General features: G+C 40.4%; 1 protein-coding gene across 9 annotated transcripts in view; it reads right to left on the reverse strand.

Moving 5' to 3' along the window:
- SRGAP2 (SLIT-ROBO Rho GTPase activating protein 2) overlaps window positions 1–18,422 on the reverse strand; it is a 234,957-nt gene that overhangs the window by 78,411 nt on the left and 138,124 nt on the right. The gene's annotated exons all lie outside the window — the stretch shown is intronic.

Raw genomic sequence — 18,422 nt, forward strand, 5'->3', positions numbered from 1 at the left:
GGTCAGATTACTAAAAGAGTTTTAATAAAATGAAACGTGCCCCTTCTAGAGCCTAGCAAAGGAAGTTGTGTGGAGGGAAAATGGGTTGTAGCCTTTGATTTTTCAATTGGTCCCCGAAGAGCAGGCCTGAAAGCCACAACCCACTTGGCAACAGTTGTTAGGTGGGATGAGCTTTCTTGAATCCTTGCAGTCAGGCTTTCCTGAGAATTGTGGAGGAAAGTAAGATGTGAAATAGGATGAGATAGGCATGCGTATATAAACATCCAAGGACTTCAAAGTACCTGACTAAATAGGAACCTCCAAGCAAGAAGAAATTATACCTCTTACTTGCTTTATTTCTACCTCAAACTCCCAGGGCAGTGGTACCTCAATCATGACTGGTTGCTAATGTTACTTGATACTGATGATATACGTTAAGGGGCCTCCAACAGGTTAATCTTAAGGAGTGGTGGCTGTCAGGTTCTTCGCTGCTGCTGCCCAGGGCTGGCATCTAACTACATGGGGAGAAGGGTAGAAATAGAGAAGATTAAGGAAGCAGGAAGGAAATGAGTCACGCCTTTGATACTGAGTGTTTTATGCCAAACCCACGAGAGCAGGACATAAAACTGATAGGCATCACTGGGTCATTGAGAGGGGAAACCTTTGTTTTATCTTCTGCCAGCTCCTTCTAGTTCTTTCCTACTAAAAATCAGATACCAACAATGCCCTTCTAACGGAAGGTATAATACTACCTACCCCCTGGTACAGCTCAGCTCCCAGGCAAAGAAAGGAAGATGTCCTGCATGTCAGAAACATAATCATTTAAGATCTTGCTTTTTTTTTTTTTAAGATATATGACTTTAAAAATACTTTTTTTCTGATTACAAAAGGAATATATGTTTATTGCCATAAATAAGAAAACTGTAGAAAACCTCAAAAAAGAAAAAGCAACCCTTAATTCCCACCCCTAAGAAATCACCACTTTGGACTTTGTTATACATTTTTCTCTCTACAATTTTTATGGAATTGGGATTGAATTACACACTCTGTAACTTATCCACTTAGACATATGTTGTGAACATTTCCCTACATGTTATTCTTCTATAGTATTATAATAGATTATATTGATGTAGTTCCTATATTCTTGGACATTTACTTTGCTTACAATTTTTTGTACTAAAACATGCTGTATTTAATTACTTTGTATATAATCTATGCACACACCTGTCATTATTTCCTCCTAGAAGTAACATTGCTGAGTCAAAGACTGCTAACTTATACCATTAAATTGCCCTTGGAAAAAACTGTACCCATTTAAAATACCAATAGAAGCATATAAGATGTTTTTTACTTTTTTTTGTCTTGAAAATTTGATATGGCATCCTCTTTTAATTTGCAGTCCTTTAATTCTAGTGAGCCTAAACTTTTTTTTTACATGTTTAGCAGTCATTTTCACTCTTCCTTTATGCTTCGCCATTTTTCTATTAAGGAATTAATTATGGAATATAACATATGTGTGACCTTTGTTGTGAGCAGACATGAATTTTTACACCTGGTAGTGTGGAGAGGGATGGAGGGAGCTCTGAATTGGCAATCACAAGACTCTTCTATTTCCAGCTCCTCCACTATCAGGAAAATAGCTTTGACAACCTGGTCCATCTCTCTGGACCTCTGTTTTCTTTTCCATAAAATGAAAGTCTTTGGCTTAAACATTCCTAAGGTCTTTTCCAACCTCTGCCATTCTATAATTCTTCACCATCCTTTGCCTGGCTTCTTGAGTCCACAGTAGATTCCAACAACCCAACTTCAGTGTACAGGGGGTTGGCCTTCCTCCACAGAGCACAAGATAATCAGCAGGTTCTCCTCAGGGACCAAGATGCTCTACAAAATGGATGGCTTCAGGAGTACCTTGCTAGCCTTAAATTTACTATTCCCAAATGACTCTCATTCAATGGCCTCAACTGCTGGAAGAAGCCATAAGAGGAAACGCCTTTTTCCAGGATCTCACATACCAACCTCTCCTTCCCATTGTGAGGAGAGCTGAGCTCCATTGAAGCAGCAGAGGCCCAAGGAGTGGAAGTGAGGCAAAATGACTCACCAACCAGCCACAGAGTCAGCAACAAGGCCAGGAAGTGACCATGAGTATCATTTCCAAACACCCTGCCCTCCTGCCTCCAAGCCAACTCTCCCTGCCAGCCTCCCAGCCTCCCTTACACCACCTGGTGTTTAGAAGGCAGAGGTTACAGGAGAAAGCTCCCATTCCTCTACCCTGCTGCTTACCCATGACTTAAATAACCTAGTCCCCAGAGGAGGTGGGAAGGAGAGGGAGAGAAAAAGCGTAACCAATAAAACAGCAATTAAGCCCGGGCAGATGTTTCCTTTCGTGTACTGATTAGTTGGAAAAGGACCGACTCAACTATTATCCCTGTTTATTTGAACAGGCTGCTGAAGTGATTCTGACTTACTCTCCCTCTGGCTGCGGGCTGGGCTGGGAACACACGTGCTGTTAGCCAGGTTACAGTTATGATAAAGTCCCCAGCAATTGGGAGAAATTCTGACTCGAGGAGAGAGGCAGGAAATAGCCTGTACCTCTCCTTGCGCAGACGATAAAAGGCCACCGTTCTCTATTTCAGAAACCTTAACTGTGTGCCTCTGGGGGCAAGCGTGGCCCCAGCGACCCCTAAAGGGCTTCTGTGCTGGCGGCTGCTGCGGAGCAATTGTCAGAGCTGGGACGCTACAAGGGGGCCCCACCCAAAGACAAGGAGGACATTTATTCCTGGGAACAACAGGACCCGATGAGGCCGAGTCCATGACAATGCAGACTGTAGAGCCTTTCCGTTTCCTATAAAAAACAGCAAGGGATTTCTAGGCAGGGAAGAGAAAGAGAATTTACAGAGCAGTCTTTGTGCCCTATCATACAGCCTGCATCTCTTTTCTTTAAAATTTCTTGGAAGGGAATGAGTCATCTAAACATCGCAGGAAACCAAATAGAAGTCGAGGGAAAAAATTACTTTGGGCAAAATTTTTCTCTTAAATGTTTGCATAGTAATCTTTGCCTGGAAAAAAAAAAAAAAGAAGAAGAGATGCCTAAATTTAGACCAGAGATGTGGCACAGTGAATGCTGGTTCTCCGGGATAGGAAGTGCCATGGTGTGCTCAGGAGGGAGCTTTTATTTTGAAACTCGCCACAACTGTTTGGCCAGTGTGTTTCACAGGCCCCCACTCTGCCTGCTGCCGGGGCGGGGCTGATTGGAAGGCAGTGAGATTGCAACAGCGCCTGCCAGCTGTGTGCTTACAAAATGGGCAGGGAATCCTCCTTTTCCAACAGATAACAGCACTGGCCAACAGAACCGAAACACACAGCCTCATTTCCCGAAGACCATCAAGTCCTGAAACCTCCTCACTCACAGAAAGGATGCAGCAGCAGAAACGTAAGGACACATGAGGTTCTGTGGTCTGGGCTGCCGGGACACTGGTCACTCAACTTTGCAGCAATACATTTCCTGAGCTTGGATGGGTTTGTCTATGAGCATTTCCCAAAGAACACTGATTATGAAAGGGTTTTCAAACCAGTCCTCGTCAGGGAGATTACCTGCTACCTGATTCTCTAGGTACTTAGCTCAGCACTAGTATGCTTTCCAAGTTGGGGAGGAGGGGCTGTTGTTTACTGGCTATCTATACTACAAAGCTCTATTATCTGACAGGCACAAAATTACCCCTTATTTGTATTAAAAAAAAAAAAAAAAAAGAGGAAGGCATGTATCTGCCATGTGGTGAGAGCTAATTTCAGCCCCGTCCCAAGGCTGAGCCTGTCAGCAGGTAGAAACAGTAGGGTCATTTAGTTCTCTGCCGATTAGCCTGTGTCAGCAGATTTCCAAAAAGGAATCCAATTTTCAAGGGCATATATCTCCCTCCACCAATGCTATTACCCCCCTCCCTACCCCAAAGATACTTCTGAGACCAACTGTTAAAAAGACCTAAAAAAATGTAAAATTGAATTTACATTTACAGGTTTCAGAGGAAAGAGACATGAACCCTATACGAAGCTCTGACAGTAGGAGAAGTGCCACCAGATGTAGGGTGACAGTTTCAGGGGCACTGGCTCACCACTTCAAAGTGGCCAAGTTTCAAGAGCTGGAGCTTTGCCTGAAATGCTTTTGGTGGGGAGGACGGGGCTAAAAGGAGTGGCTGTGTGGCAGCAGGGCTAGTGCTAGGTGATGGTGGGCACTGTGTCTGGCCTCTCCCCAACCCAGCTCAGCCCATCAAAGTAGGTGGTGCAGAATGCAGCAGTGAGGGTGCAGGGTGTGGTGATCCTGCAGGTCAGAGCTCAGGAGTGATTTCTAGATTTCCCTATGGCCACACTACTTGTATCTATGCGGGGGGACTCTTTCTATTCAGCTTTCACTCATTGATTAAGATAGCACATGGTGGCTCTAGCAAGGCTGTGCTCCGGTTAAGCTCTGGGGAGCCCACGGTGGCATAAAATACAAATATACTGAATTGCAAGACATTTATAGAGAGGTAGGCTGGGAGCTGCCACGAAAGAGACACCTGAAGTGCTTTTACCTTCTGAAGATAGGGTAGAACAGGATTTCAAAAAATACATTTTAAAAATTGTAATCCAGTATAACATGTGTGTGTCTACAGTAAAAGTACTTTTTATGTGCAGTGCATTCTGATTTTCCCTATTCTTTTCTCCTCTTCAATTTTTTTAATGTTAGTCAAAATTCACTAAATTCATTTTACAACTAATCAATGAGTCATTATACACAGGTTTAAAAACACTGGACACACTAATTGGGGCATTGATAAAGAAAATAGTGGATTAAGGACTGAAGCCCACCAACCAAGACAAGCGCTAAGTAACTTGGCTCTCAAGGTGGCTAACTGCATGTTTTGAAGCAGGTTCAATTCCTAGGTTCTGGCAAAGGGGGAAATGCTGGATTTTTAAGGAGTGATCAATAAAGAGTCCATTGGCAAATATTTATAGAACACCTATTATGTGTCAAGTACTGTGGTTTAACTGAATATAGTAGTATACAAAACAGTTTAAAAGTTTAGTCTACTGAGAAAGATGGACATTAAGCTGATATCTGAGCCTATCAGAATGCAACTCTTCCAGTCTCAAAAGCATTACTAGAAATGGAATTTCTTAAGTTAGTTTTCTAGTTGAAGATGAATTTTTTTCTATCTCAGCCAAGAGGTTTCCACACTTAACTCCAGAGCAACCTAGATATTGAATCTAGCTTGCCAGAAACAGAAATGTGATTTCAAAAAATCTTGCTTTTACATAGCAAATCCCTTCTTTGAATTTGCCTTTCTAAGTTACTAACAGATACTTCAGGTTGTAAAGATACTGCTTCAGTATAAGCGACTCCCAAAGCAGTCACATTTCATTTTTAAAGAGTCTCTTGAGCTTCTCAGCACCATACAAACTAAAAAACTCACCAGGTGCTCCTTCACTCAGAAGTGAATGGGTGTAGTTAAATTCTCTCAGTAACAAGAGTCATATTTTAAGAGAATAAAAGAAAATGTCAGAAACCTGACACAGTCTGAGACCCAATACCCATCTCAGAATTTGTCTTTTGAAACACAACTGGTTTCTTGTTTAGATTCCTGTTTAATTATCTAAAACACTTAATCTAAAAAAAAAAAAACCAAAAAACCCAAAGCTACTAAAATATGAAACCATCTAAAACTAATGAAAGAGACAGATTATAACTTTTAAAACCATATTTCTTAAGTGCCCAGCCCACTGCTTTGTACACAGCAGCCAGTAAGGTAAACAGCTGTTCAATCAATTAGGTAAAATTTTAGACTTAAACATTATGCTTTCACATAATCACAAGAATAAAACAATATAGCTGCGTTTACTTCATGTAGATTACTGAAAGTGGAAACTCCATCTGAAGTTATCCACATGAGCTCCCTCAGGTTACAGTTCACAGATGAGCCCAAAAAGTTGAAATGACTTTTCCGGGGTCGCACAGCTATCCAGTATCCTGTCTGGGACCACATGCAGTATTCAAAGAGGGTGAAACATGCAGGCACTAGAGCAGGATTTGACTCCTGCTTCTACTTCCCATTTGTATGACCTTGGGTAAATTGTTTAACCACTCTATGCCTCAGCTTCCGCATCTGTAAAATAGGATAATAATGAGATAATCCATGTAAAGTGCTTAAGGTAGAATCTAGCACTTAGTATGCTCAATAAATGTTAGCTGTTATTAATATTAGAATCCAGCCCTCTTAACACCCATTTGAAAGCTCTTTTCCACCAGTGTGCTGCCTCCTGATGTACCCCCAAAACATGTAATGATCATGATATGTGGAATTGGGAAGTGTCCCAGAAGCTAATCCCCAGGCAGAACTGCAGCTAAATCCCTCCAGTGGAGGGGCTCTATCAACCACAGGGAAGAAGAATCTTTGGTTTTCCTCATGCTGCTGATGCACAATCTATTCCCCTCCCCAGTTTCAGTAAGAACCAGAGTAAAAATAACTCTGTAAGAAATATGAAGTTTTCCTAAGGGGGAAGGGTAGGTGGTTAGCAAAAAGGAAGAAATTGGTGGGGGGTTGTGGGACAGTGGCTGTAGAAGCAAAATAAAAAGGATAGATTTACTTTCTATCTCTCTAGGTAGATTAAACAGGAAAGATCCTTCTCAGATGCACAACCAGGACTTGGTTCAATTGGGGTCATAAATTAAATGTCCAAAGGTAGGAGCTCCCTACTGTCTAGGTCAGAGAAGACAAAGAATGCCCATTACTAAGTTCTGGTTTAATGAAATCCAAGAGCCTTCTCCTCTAGGGCACTTGTTTCTGAAAGCCATTTCCTTAAGGCTTTCCCAGAAGTTCTGGAATGTATGAGTAGTCAGACTTAATAACCCACAGTAATGCTAGTGGGCGCTGGGAGAAAATCCATTCTTTGCCATGACAGCGAACGCTATGGATTCAATTTCTACCTCCTGTGGATGCTTACTATGCTCTGTTACAACTGACCAGAGCCTCTTGTCAGGGAAACATATGATTCGGACAAGGCTGAGTCCCACTGGACTGGGGCAGGGGTGGGGTGGGGGTTGGGGGACAGGAAGAGGCTGAAGGTCCTCTGCTCTCCCAAGACCTCAGATGGCACAGTCTAAAACAAAGACCTGTAACAATCTGAATGTCCCCCCATAGTTGTTTCAATCTCTTGGAATGGCCTATTCTAATACTAAAAAATAAGCTGAAAGCAACATCCCTTAAAAGGAGACAATCAAGTCTGAGGCTTCATTTCTTAAACCACCACTATGATGCTTCTCTTGGCAAATTTCCATCTTTAACTCTTCTGGATAATGATTTCAGTGGGAGTGTAATAATGTCTTTAGGCCCTGATCTCCAGTGCCAAAGGATTTCTTGAGGTCATATTGAAGATGAGTGATCACCCCATCTCCCAGTCAGGACACTAAAGGCATAGAAATGGTGTCTTGATGACCATGGCATCCTTGGGTAGACTGGGACACAGGGGACAAAAGACACAAAGACAAACAGGCAACATGAGAGCACAAATCTCTCAGCAGCTGTAAAATGGATTCTAGAGGAAAAATAATCAATGGGTTGGAACTGGGCAAGAAAGAAAAAAAAAAAAAAAAGCCAAAATGATAAGGCTGAGCATATGCCCGTCCACAGTTAGGAATTCCAGGAGCTGGGTGATGGGAAGAATACCCCTGTGGCTCCCAGTTGACTGGGAGGAGGCTGGAAGCATAGGAGTTAACAGAGCTCATCTGAAAGCTGGCAGCGTGAACACGGCATGGGAGGCGGCCTGGTAGGAAGTAAAATAGTCAGCAGCACCCATACAGGAAATGCCTGGGGTGCTGGGAAAATCGCTGATTAGATACTTTAAAGAGGAACCTGGCAGCAAAGTCAGTTCATTGAGGGATCTGTGTAGTTCTTCTACTTTTGGAGTTGCCTTAGAATCCCACCGTGGAGATAAAAGGAGGAGCAGAGGGTTTAATTATGGAAAGAGCATCTTGATACTTCAGGTGCCAGAGTTGGACCAGAGAGGAGCAAAAAAGCCAACTCTGGGAGATAAATAGAGTTCTTCACTGGCAGAAGATTAGAATGCATTTCCTTGGGGCTGGGGTGGAGCTCTGAGTCTGGACAGCTTTCTTCAGTGACAGTGGTGGTCTGTACCCTTTCGTCTTTGTCCACACTGTGTCCACATGCACAGCCACTCCCTTCAGTCTACGGACAGTTAAAAAAATCTACGTCCTTGGAGGAGGGCACCTTCCCTCATCCCCAGTGAAAAATCAGTGAATTGTGAGAAGGAGGATGTCCAGAGTTTGGAACTGACGATTTCCGGTCCCCAGCTCTAAGTGATTCAATTTTTCCTCTTCACTTCGGGCTTTATAAGTTTTCCAGGTCCACCAATAGAACGTGTATCTGACTGCAGTTGCCAGGCATAGGGCCCATATATGTCATTTAGGCCAGGTTTGTTCATTGTTTTTCAAATCTTCTTTATCTTTACGGATTTTGTGTGTGTGTGTGTTTGTTTTTTTTTTTGTCTGTTTGATTATTTGCTAAGTCAGGTGTATTAAACCTCCCACCGGGGTTGATGATTTGTCTATTTCTCCTTTTAATTCTGTCCATTTTTGATTTATATGTTTTAAGTTTGCATTATTAAGTATATAATTCTTCCTGGTAACTTGAATCTTTAATTATTATGAAATATCCTTCTTTATCTCTAATAATCCTTTTTGCATTAAAATCTATCTTGTCTGATTTTATCAGAACTATCTTTTCCCATCATTTTGCTTTAACTCTTTCTATATCCTTATATTTAACTCTGCCTATATCCTTATATTTAAGGTGTGGCTTTTCATGCTTCAGTTTTGTTTATTTAAAATCTGTTTTTTAATTTTGCATGAGTCTATTTACAGTCATTGTAATTACTGATACATTTAGGTTTAAATCCACCAATCAGCTGTATGCTATTTGTTGTATTTTCTCTCATTTTTTACCTTCTTTTTTCCTTCTAATTAAAAAAATTCAGTAAAAGTCACTCTTGGTTTATTCTCTGTGCTTTGACACATTCATGTACGTTTGTACACAAATGTACAAAGTGGGTATCCACCACCACAGTTAAGACATAGAACAGTTCCATCACCCACCAAAAAATTCACTCATGCTGCCCCTTTATTGTCAAACTCTCCTCTACCCTTAATCCCTGGAAGCCACTGCTGTGTTCTATATTCCTATAGTTTTGTCTTTACCAGAATCTTTCTTACCATCTCTTGGCTAGTTTTTACTTATCAAGTTTCCCCCTCTCTTAGATTGGTAGAGATACTATTTCTTTAGTGATAACCCTAAATTATAACATACATCCTTGACTTGCCAAAGTCTAATATAAATTAATACTCTTACCACTTCCAGGACAATACCTTTAAACCTATTTCCCCATCTCTGCCTGGGCACAGATTCTATTGTTGCCATTTACATTAATTTTATGTATGTTTAAAACCCTGCAAGAAATTATTTTTTTAAAGTCAATATTCATTTAGATGTATACTTTTTGTTTCTCTTCACTTTTTCCTGCATCTCCAAGCTTCTATCTGGGATTCATTTTATTTCTGCCTAAAGAATACCATTCAGGGGCTTCCCTGATGGCGCACTGGTTAAGAATCCGCCTACCAGTGCAGGGGACATGGGTTCATGCCCTGGTTCAGTAAGATCCCACATGCTGCGGAGCAACCAAGCCTGTGCGCCACAACTACTGAGCCTGCGCTCTAGAGCCCACAAGCCACAACTAGTGAGCCTGCGTGCTGCAACTACTGAAGCCTGTGCCCCTAGAGCCCGTGCTCCTACAACAAGAGAAGCCACCACAATGAGAAGCCCTCGCATCACAACTAAAGAAAGCCCGCGTGCAGCAACGAAGACCCAACGCAGCCCCCCAAAAATAATAAATAAATAAATTAAAGAAAGAAATAGAAAAAAAAATTAAAAAAAAAAAGAATACCATTCAGTATTTCTTTTAGTGCAAGTTCTGCTGATGATAAGTTATATTAGATTTTTCTTGTCTGAAACTGTCTAGTTCACCTTCATTTTTGAAGGTTATTTCCTTCAGCATCATTCTACTGTCTCTTTTCTTCTATTGTTTCTGTTGCAAAGTCAGCTGTCAGCTTTGCTGTCTCTCCTTTGAAGGTAATATGCCTTTTTCCCCCCCCCTTTGGCTGTTTTTAAGATTTCTCTCTGTCATAGTTTTCAGCAACTTTACTATAATGTGCCTACATGTAATTTTCTTTGTATTTATCCTGCTTGGGGTTCATAATCCTTCTTCAATCTGTGACTTGATGTCTCTTCTTAGGTTGGGACAACTCATAGCTTTTATCTCTTCAAATATTGCTTCTACCCCATTCTCTCTGTTCTCTTCTTCTAGAACTTCAAATGTATGCATATTAGGCCTATTTATCATATCCCACAAGTCTCCTATGCTTTTTTTTGTTTTGTTTTGTTTTTGGTATTTTCCATCCTTTTTCTCTTTCTAAGCTTCCGTATGTATTTTTTTCTGACCTATCTTCCAATTCATTAATTCTTTTCTTTTTTAAAAAATTTATTTATTATTTATTTATTTTGGCTGCATCGGTTCTTAGTTGCAGCACGTGGGATCTTGGTTGAGGCATGTGGGATCTTTCATTGCGGCGCGTGGGCTTCTCTCTAGTTGTGGCATGCAGGTTTTCTCTTCTCTAGTTGTAGGGCGCAGGTTCCAGAGTGCGTGGGCTGTGTAGTTTGCAGCACACAGGCTCCCTAGTTGAGGTGTGCGAGCTCAGTAGTTGTGGCGCGTGGGTGCCCACAGCCTGTGGGATCCTAGTTCCCTGACCAGGGATCAAACCCACGCCCCCTGAATTGTAAGGTGGATTCTTTACCACTGGACCACCAGGGAAGTCCCCAATTCATTGATTCTTTAGTCAGCTTTGTCTAACCTGCTATTTAATCCACATTGAGCTCTTTATTTTAGTTACTATATTTTTCAGTACTAAAATTTCTGTTTGATTCTTCTTTTTTTTAACGTTGAGATAAAACTCACATACCATAAATTCACCATTTTAAAGTGTATGATTCAGTGGTTTTAGTATATTCACAAGGTTGTGCAACAGTCACCACTATTTAATTCCGGAACATTTCATCACCAAAAAAAGAAGGCTCTCACCTGTTATTAGTCACTCTCTCCCCTGAGCCCTTCCTCCAACTCCTGGCAACCATTAAGCTACTTTCTGTCTCTATGGATTTGCCCATTCTGGATATTTCCTATAAATGGAATCATACAATATGTGTTTTTAAGGTTCATCTATGTTGTAGCATATATCAGTACTTTCTTCCTTTTTATGGCTGAGTACTATTCCATTGTATGGATATGCCACATTTTGTTTACCTGTTAATTAGTTGATGAACATTTGGATTGTTTCCAAATGTTCATCAACTGGTTATTATGAATAATGCTGTTATGAACATTCATGTACAAGTTTCTGTGTGGGCATGTTTTCAGATATCTTGAGTATACATCTAGGAGTGGAATTGCTTGGTCGTAGGGTAACTCCACGCTTAAGTTTTTGCATAAGTTTTGCTTAAGTTTTTGAGGAATTGCCAATCTGTTTTTCATAGCATCTGCACCATTTTACAATCCCACCAGCAATGTATGAGGGTTCCAATTTCTCTACATCCTTGCCAACATTTATTTTTTCTTATTTTTATTTTTGAATTATAGCCATCCTGGTGGGTGTGAAGTGGGATTTCATTGTGGTTTTGACTTGCAGTTCCCTAATGACTAACAATGTTGATCATCTTTTCATGTGCCTCTTGGACGTTTGTATACCTTCTTTGGAGAAATGTCTATGCAAGCGTTTTGCCTTTTTAAAGACTGGGTTGTTTCTCTCTTTATTGTTGAGTTGTAAGAGTTCTTTATATATTCTGGATACTAGATCCTTATCAGACACATGATTTGAAAATATTTTCTCCCATTCTATAGGTTGTCTTTTCATTTTTTTGATAGTGTCCTTTGAAGCACAAAAGTTTACAATTTGGATGAACTTCAATTTATGTACTTTTTCCTTTTGGTGCTTATGTTTGGTGCCATATCTAAAAAACCATTACCTAATCCCAGGTCACAAAGATTTATGCCTACGTTTTCTTCTAAAAGTTTTAGCTCTTCCATTTATACCTTCAATCCATTTTGAGTTGTTTGATTCTTTTTTATAATTTTCCAGTTTTTTGTTATTATTTGTTTTCATAAACATAGTTAATTTAAAGTTTGTCTGATAACCATTAATATGGACCTCCTGTAGGTCTATTGTTTTTCTTACTAGCATTGCATATACAAAACACTGAGAGATACTAGGCCTAGGATGACAGCATTGTCCACTAGAGAGGATTTAAATTTGCTTATAGCCACTAGATATCTTAGATCAACTTAATCCAATTAGAGATTAAGATAATTTGAAGCTAGGTTTCAGTCCCTGTGAGCCTGCTAAAGTCTGTTTCTGGTTCACTGTTACTACTAAATTATATCCCTGTGGGGTTCCAAAGCCTGGGGGAGTTTACCAGGGCTCCCCTTCCTCAGCCTGAATTCCAATTTTTGTCCTGTTAGCCCTATAAGGGTATTAAAAGCTCTGCTTGGCTTCTCTTCTAGAATAGCAGATGCCTCTTAGGCAAAAGCAGCTTCAAAGAAGCAGAAGGGCTAGTTTGAGTTATCGAAACTGCCATTTCTAGTAGCAAAACTCAAAGTTTAAACTTTGAAGACAGACATTATCTTTATGTGTAGCCCTCACCAGGTCCAGTGCAATGTTGGATACCTAATAAGTATGCTTTGTAAGAAAGAAAGAATGGATACTGATGAAAGTGTAGGCTTACCACATTTACATTTTAAAGTTGTTCATTTCCCAGGATATGGTAACCAAAATACTCTGGTAAAACAAGAGAGAAGCAAGCTTGAGGTTTTAAATATGGTTCTTCATTACTTCCTTAGAGGCTTTTCAAAAACCACAATCCATCAAAGGATAGGAGAGGGATGAATCCACCTCATATAAAGGGCATATGTGAAATTAGCTGTAGTGATTGAGAATCCAGATTTAAATCTCAGGCATTCTCTGGTAACCCGAAGTCCACCAAATGGAGGAACTCCCCATGAAGTTCTAAAAATGAGCACATATAAAAGTCTTATACGGGGCCATTTGGGGCTTGAAGAGGTTTGGCCATCTACTTCCTGGGACATATGTGAAAATAGCTCCACCAACTATCCTGAATTCCTTAACAGCACACTGGCCTTTCTTAAGTGACACTAGCATAAAAACAGAAAAAAGTAATCATTGACTTCTAATTCTCCAATAAGTGGCCATATGCTGCTGACTTTTCCTTTACGATATATGTAACATCTGTCTCCTTTTCATTCCTCCTGCCACTGCTACCACATCGTGGGCCCTTATTACCCTGCCCCTGGATTAGAGGCCCAGTCTTTCTGAAATAGCAGCTCTATTATATCATTTTCCTATGAATAAATCTTCCTTGGTTCCCAAGTGCTCTCCTCATAAATACTCTGGTTTAGCCAAACTATGTTACTCACCACCCTCTGAAGAGTCCTCACACATTCCTGCACTCTCTTTTGTCCTGAAATCTGTTCTTTCCATATGGAATGTCCTTCCACTCTAACTCCCCCTCCACACTCATGAACTGCTCACTTTTCCATCTCTAATTATGAAATCATTTTCATTTATGAACTCCTCACTTTTCCATCTCTAATTATGAAATCATTTTCATGTTCAAATTTCACCTGTCTACTTACTGTATGTAAAGCATTTACTGTAGCTGGCACAGGATAAATCTTCAATATATATTCTTAAAAGAAAACTGAGTGTGTGTGTGGGTGGGGATATAATTTTCAATCAATGGTGATATGGAAATTGCATGTCTACTTTTCAAAAAATTAAATTGTGTCCTACCTCACATTATATATAAAAATTGATTTCGTGGAGATGGCTTAAAGACTATAATGTGAAAGACAAAACTATAAGAAGATAATACAATGGAATATCTTCAAGACCTTAGAGCAGGAAAGGCTTTCTTAAAGATGGCAGAAAAAGCACTAACCATAAAGAAAAACGAATGTAACTACATTAAAATCAAGAACTTTTACTAACCAATAGAAAATATGAAAAGGAAAAGATAAGACATAGTGTAGGAGAATATATGTCTAGCTATATAACCAATAAAAGGATTAGTATTCCAGATAGGCACTTCGTAAAAGAATATATTTAAATGGTCAATAAAAATAAGAAAAGGCCCTCAAACTCATTAGTAATCAGATTGTTGCAAATTAAAACCAATATGACAATAGCTAAAATTAAAAGTAAAACTACAGGGCTTCCCTGGTGGCGCAGTGGTTGAGAATCTGCCTGCCAATGCAGGGGACACGGGTTCGAGCCCTGGTCTCGAAAGATCCCACATGCGTGGAGCAGCTGGGCCCGTGAGCCACAATTACTGAGCCTGCGCGTCTGGAGCCTGTGCTCCGCAACAAGAGAGGCCGCGATAGTGAGAGGCCCGTGCACCGCGATGAAGAGTGGCCCCCGCTTGCCACAACTAGAGAAAGCCCTCGCACAGAAACGAAGACCCAACACAGCCATAAATAAATAAATAAACAAATACTTTAAAAAAAAAAAAAAAAGTAAAACTACAGATAAAGTTAAAAATCTGACCATACTAAACACTGGCAAGGATGTAGAAGAATGAAACTCTCATACATTGCTGGTGGGGGTGAAAATTACTAATAACTACTTTGGGAAATAGTTTAGCGTTATAAAAAAGAAGATATGCCTATTTTTTAAACCAGCAATTCCACTACTTGGTATACACCCTAGAAATCTGAGCATATGTACACCAGTATGCACATACGAGAATGTTCACCATAGCATAGTTTGCATTAGTCCCAACTGAAAACAAGCTAAATGCCCATTGATAACAAAATGGATAAGTAAATTGTGGTGAATTCATAAATGGAAGCCTACAGCAATGAAAATAAACAAGGTACAGCTCTATGCAACAGCATGGATGACTCTCACAGACTGTGGCAAACAAAAGTAGCAAGACACAAAAGGATGCATACAGTGTAATTCCACTTACGTAAAGTTCAGAAACAGGCAAAATTCAATTATGCTGTTTAAAGGTGAATACCTAGGGGCTATAATTTAAGGAAAGCAAGAAAATAATTATCACAAAGTGAGGATAGTGGGGAGGAATAGAGAGAGCTGTGACTGGGGAAGAGTATAGCAGGGACTTCTGAGGTGCTGATAAGATTATGTATTGACCTGTGTGGTTAGTTACTCTGGTGTTTGCTTTATAATTACTCATTTACTATACACATATATTTTACAAACTTTTCTATATCTATATTTCAAATTTAAAAATTGAAAAACCGAAGAGTTCCATGATTGATTGGTGATATCTATCACAAATGTAGGAATGAAGTTTTTGCTGATACACATTGGTTCACAGGCCTTCCTTCAACAACCAAGCTGAATATGAGCTCCTCCTTTACTGCCTGTCCCATATTCTCTAGCAATTATTATCAATGCCATTTACTGGACACATCATATCTACAATGCCTTGATTAAAGCATTTATGCAAATGTCTTCTTCCCTTTCAACTATAGCATAAGCTTCTGAAGGATCTGGACTATTTCTTGCAATTAGTAATTAGTAAAAAGAGTTAATTGTAGCTTACATTTACCTAATGCTTAGTGTGAGTTAACCGTTTATAGGCATAACCTTATTTAATCTTTGTAATAACTCTATGAGGTATTTGTTATTATCTCCACCTTATAGATACTAAATCTTGCAGAGGTTATTTGTCCATGGGAACAGCTATGAAATGTTAGAGTTAGAATTTGAACCCACAAATTCCTGTTCAATGCTATTTTGTCAGATTTGTATTTTCCTCATCTTGTACAATGCCTTGCATATAGTAAGCACCCAATAATTATTTATTAAGTGAACATGAGAGGATGAAGGGCTGTAAGCTTTCATAGCAAGAAAAAGAGGGATAGTACAAAAGAATATCCTTGATGCATCAGTTTTTAAATCCTCAGGTATATGTATAAAATGTTATGATTCCATCTGTTAAAAAGAGAATTATATATGTTAGCCATAAAAATTAGCTGCTAGGATATTCCGGTTACAAGGAGGGAATCCAAAACTTAATGAGCTTTAAATCCATTTGCTGTATTTGGATGGCTGGCAGTTCAAAGGGCAAATGGCAAATGCATATCTCGTGAAGCACCCTGGCCATCGTGCAGACAGAACCGAGCCAAGGGGTGACCGATTGCTGCATTCCCACCAATGCAGTGGCTCTATGCAAGCCCTGAACAGTTCATCTGTTCTTTGCTTTGGTCTTGGGACTTCAGGATGAATGGGATGAGGATGGGGGTAAATGACAAGGGCGAGCACTGTCTTGGGGGCACTGCTCTACAGAGTTCAGGCAGCAATCTTCTTGGGGAGCCCCAAGGAAGGGAGTGGAAAGAGGCTTAAGACAATGGGTGCTTTCAGGAATTCCCTTAGTACCCAGAGGAGAAGAGAGGAGCAGAGGGAAGGTTCAAACACCCAGGGGAAAGGAAACCACTTTTTGATCCATTCCAAAAACAAGGATTGTGATCAAAGAATCAATTGCTGAAGTTACAGCAAAAAGAAAGCAACAACGGGCCTTCCCGCATTCCTGTCTTTCCATGCCAGGCTGTCCTCTCCCCCTGATCATCCCCACCCCCCAACTCCTGGGGACAATTGAGCTGTGTCTCTGGTATGCGTGGAGCTGCAGGTCATGGCCATATTTAACGAGAACATTCATTCTCCACAGGCTCTACAGGGCTCCTCAAAACGCCCTTTGTGTCACTGTGCCTTTCTCTCCACCCCCCTTGACACTAATTTAATCAAGATGTCCTAGCTCGTAGATGGGGAGGACTCGTCAGTTCCGCATTCTTTGTGGCATTAGGGTTTTGAAGCAAAATATGTAGAGTTGAAACCAGCAAGTCGAGGAGATAGGGTCAGGGTCTCCAAGCCAGAGCATGCCAACCTTTCATGTAAACCCTAGGCTTAAAGAGTGCACTAGGTTTGTGACATACTCTTATAATTTTTAATTAACCCTAAATATTCTAGTGAGGTTGAGAAATATTTCTTAGGCAAGTACACAGGCAATCAGGAGAGAAAAAAAAGAAAGAAGTGAAAGAAGTGAAAGAAAGAGAGAGAGAGGGAGGGAGGGAGGGAAGAAGGAAGGAAGAAAGAAAGGAAGAAAGAAAGGAAGAAAGGACGAGAGAAGGAAAGCCAAACAAAAAATAAAGGAAAAAAAGAGATGATAGGATTAAAATAAAAGATAGGATTTACTCATCAGCACTGTTTCTAGAATGCAGAACTAGAAAAGAGCAGCTCGTTGCCTGCTCTTTCTCTCCTAGTCTCCACTCCACTCACCCATAATTTTGCAAAATTTGAAAACTTCAGTTGCCGTACCTACAAACCAGATTTTAATTCAGATGTGCCTTTCTTAGCTGCTTCTCTAGACCACAGCCAGAAGTGAATCTCAAAATTGTGGTAGGGAATTAAACTAGTAAGAAAAATAAACAAGGAACCCATCTGGAGCCCTGGGTCCCTGCCCAGGTTACCTGATTCCTAGTCTGATGTTCTTTTCCTATGCTGTGGTATCTCCCAAAAAGAACCTCACCGCTCAGCACCACTTTCCTGAGTTGATTTGTGGATGCCCAGCTGGGCCTCTGAAGCCTGAGTCTTGTGGGCCAGGAGTCAAATTCAAGGAAGGCAGGAGGCAGGCCTGGGGATCTCAGACAACCCATCTGAGGAACTGACTTGGGTATGTGTTGAAATTCTTCTCGTCAACCACAGATCCATTTCGTCATGACCTCCCGCTGGGGACATATAACCAATTCCCCTCCATTATCTGCTTGCCAGTTTAACCAGCTCATATCACCACGGACAGAAATATAGTCAAAGGGCTATTGTTTCACAACCCATGAGAGGATTTTCAGAAACCTAGCAAGCAGGACTCTAGATTACAAGAGGGGTGTATCCTCCACAGCTTTTGGAGGAAAAAGAATCTTGAGCTCAATTCTATCTCCTCTTGCCTAGGTCAAGTAAGCAATTGGCCTGGGATCAGGAATAACCCTAAATGCTTAGACTAATCCCTGAATTCCCATGTAATTCTACAAACCCAATTAACCTCCCAGGCATGAAAAACTAAAATGATTTTCAGCACCCTTGCAAAGCTGTGCTAAAAAAGTTCACTACCCTCTAGTAAACAAACATCTTCTCCAAGCAGCTTAAGGTAAGAACTGAGCCTCTGCCCTCCCCCCACCTCTTTTTGCTGACTTGCATATTTTCTCTATTTTCTGGAAAAACTGATAAGAAATGCTTCCCTGATACTGTCAGATCA

This window comes from Balaenoptera borealis (genome assembly GCF_965194805.1).
Source record: "Balaenoptera borealis genome assembly, chromosome: 1".
NCBI lineage: Eukaryota > Metazoa > Chordata > Mammalia > Artiodactyla > Balaenopteridae > Balaenoptera > Balaenoptera borealis.